The sequence below is a fragment of the Vanellus vanellus genome (genome assembly GCF_965231255.1).
Source record: "Vanellus vanellus genome assembly, contig: HAP1_SCAFFOLD_87, whole genome shotgun sequence".
In the NCBI taxonomy this organism is placed as follows: Eukaryota; Metazoa; Chordata; class Aves; order Charadriiformes; family Charadriidae; genus Vanellus; species Vanellus vanellus.
Window position 1 is genome coordinate 660,355 of NW_028127066.1, and position 6,000 is coordinate 666,354.

Sequence of the window (6,000 nt, forward strand, 5' to 3'; positions counted from 1 at the left end):
AGAAATCCATTAAATTACGACGTCACGGTAGAAAGAGGCGGCAAAGCGGCATAAACGCCCAGCGGAGTCCTTAATAGGAAGTTCCCTTTAGGAACTGTCAACCATTTGGGTACAACACCCCATGTGGTTCCTAAGAGGGTGACACAACAACACGACAAAACCAGATTGGCTTGACTGCGCGACAGCTTACAAGCACGCTAACAAACAAAATGCTATAAAACAAAATCAATAAAAATAAGCAGTGTCTTGACTGGTCAAAGGGTAGAAGCCATTTCTCCAAAAGATACCGAGCCCAGATATGCCAAACCCGCTGGCGGCAGTATCTTGCCCAAGAGGAATCTCACCGGCAGCAGCTCCCAAAAGCGGGGATGGAGAACCACAGCTCTGCCCTGCCCAGGCCACTTGGAAGTTCTGATCCCAGCAACTACGCACCGAAACGGGGCACGAAACCTCAGCCCCTGCCCCGGACACAATTAAGAGCTGCTGCGTAACCTCCCTGGCTCCTGTCCCTGCGCGAAAGGGGCTGGAGGGGTTTATGACCTTCACTCACCTGGGTAAAGTTGAACGGTTTCTCTCTGGAGATGTACTCTGCGTAGTTGCACATAAAGACGCCGCAGTCGCTTCCGTTCAGCTGCTGAGGGATCTCCTAAGGAATGCAAAGAAGATGGAGGATTTCCCTCTGTCTCAAAAGAAAAGCAACTTGGAAGTAGCGCACATTACCCACACCGACACTGCGCTCACCGCACACTCCTGACCCTACTTGCGTAATCCCGAATACCCACTCCCGCCCACGAGGAACAGACCCAGTTCACTGCTCACCATCCCTCCCCTCTGCCTCCTGGACTCGGACCCTACAACCCAAATTCTTGGCAACCCCAGAAGGGGCAGCAGCCCTCCTCCCTGCGAGGTGTCTCGAGGTTCGCACGGCATCTTTCTCAAGTGACCTTTCTTAAATCCAGTCTTTAGGGACTGCTTTTTACTATCAACTCCTCGAGAAACATCAGCTCAACCCTTTCTTTGTCACGTGCCAGGATCTGGGCCCCAAAGAAGCACTGACAGTTCCCCTTTCAAACCCAAGTGGTGCTCACATACACGTGGCTCCATGCTGTGAAGAGTCCACTCCGAAACATTCAGCTCCAGGTTTCTTTTTTCCCGGCTTTCTTTTTGCAGGTATTGGCTGGTTAAAACAAAAGGGGAAAAAAAAAATCCCTTTTCGTCTCTGTAATTTAGGCCAACAACAAAATAAAGTGGCTGAAGAATCACAGGAAGATGAACGGCAGGACGGGAAAACGTCAGAGGATCCTCACAGCAACTGATTTAAGGCTGATTTGGGAGGAAAAATCCCAATCTTCAATTTATAAACACGCTGAGAGGCTGTGAGCTAATGGTCAAGAATGAGACCAACAATTCCAACAGAGGCTTCCACACATACCTAAGTTCATTGCTTCAGAGAGGTCAAAAAACCCCAAATCACATGTTATCAGAGGACCAAGAGACAAATCAAGCAGGGAACTGTAATGCCATAATTCCACCGGGTGCCTTCATCCCACATACTGGGATCCAACTAACAAAGCCGGTACACGTGTGCCATGGGGCTATGGCGTATTTGGCTGTGCCTATCACGGGAAGGCGGCAGAATCCAGGCACCCCAGACCCTGGGTGCAGGGGACGCTGTGACACCAGATAAGCAGCCGATGCCAGACAACTCGCAGCAAGCAACGCCAAGATTCCGGGTTGGTTATCTACAAGCCATGTGAAAACTTGCAGTCGCCTTACAGGGACTCAATCTAAAATCCCTCTCCTCATTCACACCATAAAAGCAGTGACGGAGCGGTTACTTACAGCAAAGTCTGACAAATCTTGTCCCCTTTCTGGCCCAGCGAGTCCAAGTACGTGATCGTATTCTTCCTGAGATCTATGACCTGTTATTAAAAGGTGACCATTAGACAAAGCACAACCTTCTGCCACACAACCCCCAACACCTAAATGACTTCTCTTGCCAGTTTTTGCTCCCTGTCCAATTCTAAAGAAAAAGCCCGTGGGACTCACGGCTAGTGTCCAGTGTGCTTGCAAGTTCACAGGCACGAAGATGATGTCCTGCTTGAAGACATCGACACTTCTGGTCCATCTTCTTACTGCTTCGTAGCCCCCAGATGTTAGTTTGGCATAAAAGAAAGTACTGAACGCGTGGACCGCTGGATATCCTTCCTTCTTGCCTCTTTCCATCAGCAGACCCATGTAGAAATTAACCACCTGTACCATAAAGAGGAAACGTGAGGTGTCAAAATAAGACGCTGCCTTCCCCAACCAAAAATACAGCACCGCGTCTTTTCTGGCCACCCTTAAGCACGCAGCGGAGAGAACTCCAGCCTCAGCTGGAGGCTTTTGTTCCCAGAATTTCACATGGGGCTACATCGGCAGTTTGATCAAAACACCTGCCCCCCACGCCAATAACCCGGACGAACTCCTGGAAGCTGCATCATACAAGAAGTAACGGAACTTCCAGAAACGCTCGACCCTTCAATACCTCAAATAAGACCTGTACAGAGATTTCTAGGCTCTGCCGCGGAGGTCGTCAAAGAACGTTGACGGGACTTCTGTACACGGCGGAGGGGTATTTTTCAATAAAGGCTGAATGAGACTGTCCCTGTGCTGCAGCTGGTTTTACCTCATCGTTTAGCCAGCAAAGGTTCCTGAGCGTGCGGATGTCCTCCCGAGTGACCTTTAGTTTGAAGGCACTGCTCATGATCTCATCTGGCTCACCTTTGCCAAATGCGGCACTGACCTCTCTCTCCATGGCCTGAAAGGAACAATTCAACGGGGAAGGACTTGTGAAACAGCGCATGGAGCACGCTGACCTGGGGGCAGCTTTCCACTGAAACACGGCCTGTAAATTCAGCTCAGGTGACAGAGCAACTGCCTTCGATGGTTTCCTGCCTCAGTGAGCGATAGCGCTTTTGCCTTGCTTGGTTGCTTTCAGCATCCCAACTTTGAACTTTAGAGCCCAGGCTTGCTGCCATTTCATTTCACCAAGGATGTTGGGATAAAACCCGTAAACTCAGCAAACACGCTAAAGCAGCTGAAGACGGAACACAAGTTTGGCAAACCACTTTCCCATGTGCTCCTGCGGCCCTCGCAATACCCAGGTTTAAGCCAACCCCAGCGGGCATCCTCCGTACCGAGGCAGCTAAGTCAGGGGCCTGAAACAGTGTGAAGGTGGGGGACTTCAAAGGGAACGGGAAAGGGGGAAACTGAGGCAGCTACACTGGAGTCAGGCAATGGGGAGTCCAGCTTGTGCACACAACTGGTCCCAATTTGCACGTTCCCATCTAAGTCTGCCTAGGGAATGCAAAGAAACCACTACGGATGGTGGTATAAAATACTCTGATCTGCAATAGCATCTTCTTGCTTGAATCTGGGCGAGCAAAATAAGAAAACCACCCGGTTTCCCTTGTACCCAGCATCAACGCTGCAGACCTTGTAAACTCTGCATTTGCTCGCCCTTTCCGAGTCCATCCTCAACAGGCAGGAAAAGGCGGGGGGAGCTCAATTAGACTGCAACTCCGAAGAATAAAAGCAGCCAAAATTCATACAAGCAGGGGAAACTGAACTCCCACTCCCCGGTGGACGGCACCACGGATCAGCACAAGCTGATCTTTCAGGTTCTATCACCACGGTAGGACAAGAGGCACATCCAATAGAACTGGATGAGTCGGGTTAGCACTGCTCTGGAGACTGGTGTTCAACCTGGACTCATTTTTTGTCCTGCTAACAGAAGGCCCACAAACCCTCAAGGCAGCACAACTGAAGGAGCGCTGGAGCACACGAAATCCTTCAAACCAGCTTTAGTGCTGACCCTCGCACTGCGAAGTCACAGCCGCAGACACTCGCTAACAGGTTCAAAGCAAGTTCTTCTAAGAGGAGTTCCCTGCAGCTCTGTCACAACCTTCTCTTTTGTCTAACAGACTGTCGGCTGTGGTACCTCTGTGAGCGGAGGAAAGCGTTCCGCTGTTTTTCCCAAGCCTGGCACTTTCTTTCCTTCCACATTGAGGCTGGCTGACTTTTTGGACTGAACACGTGTTGGGTGTCCTCGGAATAACGCATCTTCTGAGATTTCAGTGCCACGCTGCCTCTGTTAGACAAACGGACGTTAAGCTAGCAATCAAGCACAGATTTGTTTGCTTGGGAATAGGACAGAAAATCTTGCTTATATAGGAAACTGGAAGGGTTTTTGTACACACATCCAAACAGCAAACCCCAAAGTGACTTTTTATTGACGACTGCATTCCAACTGTGCACCCATGGAGTGCTGCACTTGGAGGCAAGAGAGGCAGAGAGCTCGTTTGGCTTGGGCTAGCGTTAAGAACCCCAGCAAAGCCTCCACGTGTAGGTATTAAGTTGAGAGTGAGACTACTATTTATGATTTCCATGATTAAAATTTTATTTTTGACCTCAATCCTGACCAGAGGTGGAAGTCAGGGATGTACTTCCCATCCCAGCAAACAAGATAAGACTAAAGACACCCCAGTCCAGCTTTGCAGGTCAACTAAGGCTGTGCGCTAAAGATTTTGAGGCTATACCCAACACATGAAAGGGGAAGAATCAAAATGCTATAGTGTAGTGTGCTCCTAATAGTCCAGAAACAAAATTAACGGCAGCGGAAAACACTTTGCGACAGCGCTACTCATCAAATAATGCTCCCACTTTCCCTGGGAAAAACAACCTGGGCAAATACAGATATTGTTGAGGAAGTCATGTGAAGTGGAGAGTGCTGAAGTTTCTGATCACAAATAGCTCTATTTTCCTTGTGAATAACACAATCTTACCCCCGCGATGGTTTGTTTCGCTGCTCCTTCCTCTTCCTCAGAGTTTTCCTCTGGTGTGCAGTACCTGCCAGGAGAGGGAGAGAGAGAAGTGAGCTTTGTATCCATCCTCTCCCATGGAATTCTCAGGAATTCACCTTCTGGACAAGAAAGGCTTTTTCAAGGCTTATTCTGACTACAGCCCCAGTTGCACACATCAACACGTGACAATATCGCCTCAACGTCCAGCACCGTTCTTTCTTAGCAGCAGGACTGGGATAGAATGAAGAGCTGGGAGCTTTGCAATTTTTTTTTTTCCCATTTACTTGTACAAGACTCCTTTTCCTTCTCTTTATCAGTTGCATTATTTGGAAAACAGGGAAGCAACCAGCACTTCCTCTGTCGAGTGCTTTGTGATCTGCTGCTGATAAACACTGCACGCTGGGTGTTCTACTGCAAGGTGTAACAGGAACATCTGCAACTAGACTTGCATCCAAACAGAGTGAGCTTCGGGAAACTAAGGCCAGCACACTGAATTCCAAATGGGACAGCCACAGGATGTTTACTTGCCTTCTACAGGCCAGTCAAGAGAGTGACTATCCCCATTTGGAGAGGATTGTCATTCAAACCACACAGACTCTGAAGAGCAAACAAATACACAGACATTAAAGTTGTCCAGATATATGTCCCTGCTTCAAAAACAAGAATTCGCATTGTCACCAAAAGACCCCTTTGAGAGAGGCTGCTGGCCTCTCAAACCCAACCGCACGCTGCTTTTTTCCCCCTCCTAGTCAAACCCCACGCATCCTCTAAGTCCCAAAAACTGCCTCAAGTCCCACCAGGCTTTACAAGCTCTCTAATCCTTATGCTCAGGATGCGAGTTTCCAAGTGAAAGAAATGAAATGTCAGCTCCTTGATGGCTCGGCAGAACGACTCACAAACAAAAACGGATTCTGCACATCCAAGGACAACTTGGGACGGCCACCACTCGCACCCTTACTGGCTTTCTTCCCACAGCAAACACCACACCAGCACAACCCTCTTTGTCACGCAGCACGGCTCTCGCATGGCAGCTGTGTTGGAGATGCAACAGGCTTGCGAGCAATTCCGGAGCCGCAAGGTAGCTACTCATTACTACATTAAAAGAGACTCTACCTGATCGTATCACCTCTCTGCGACCACTGCGGGCAGCAAACAT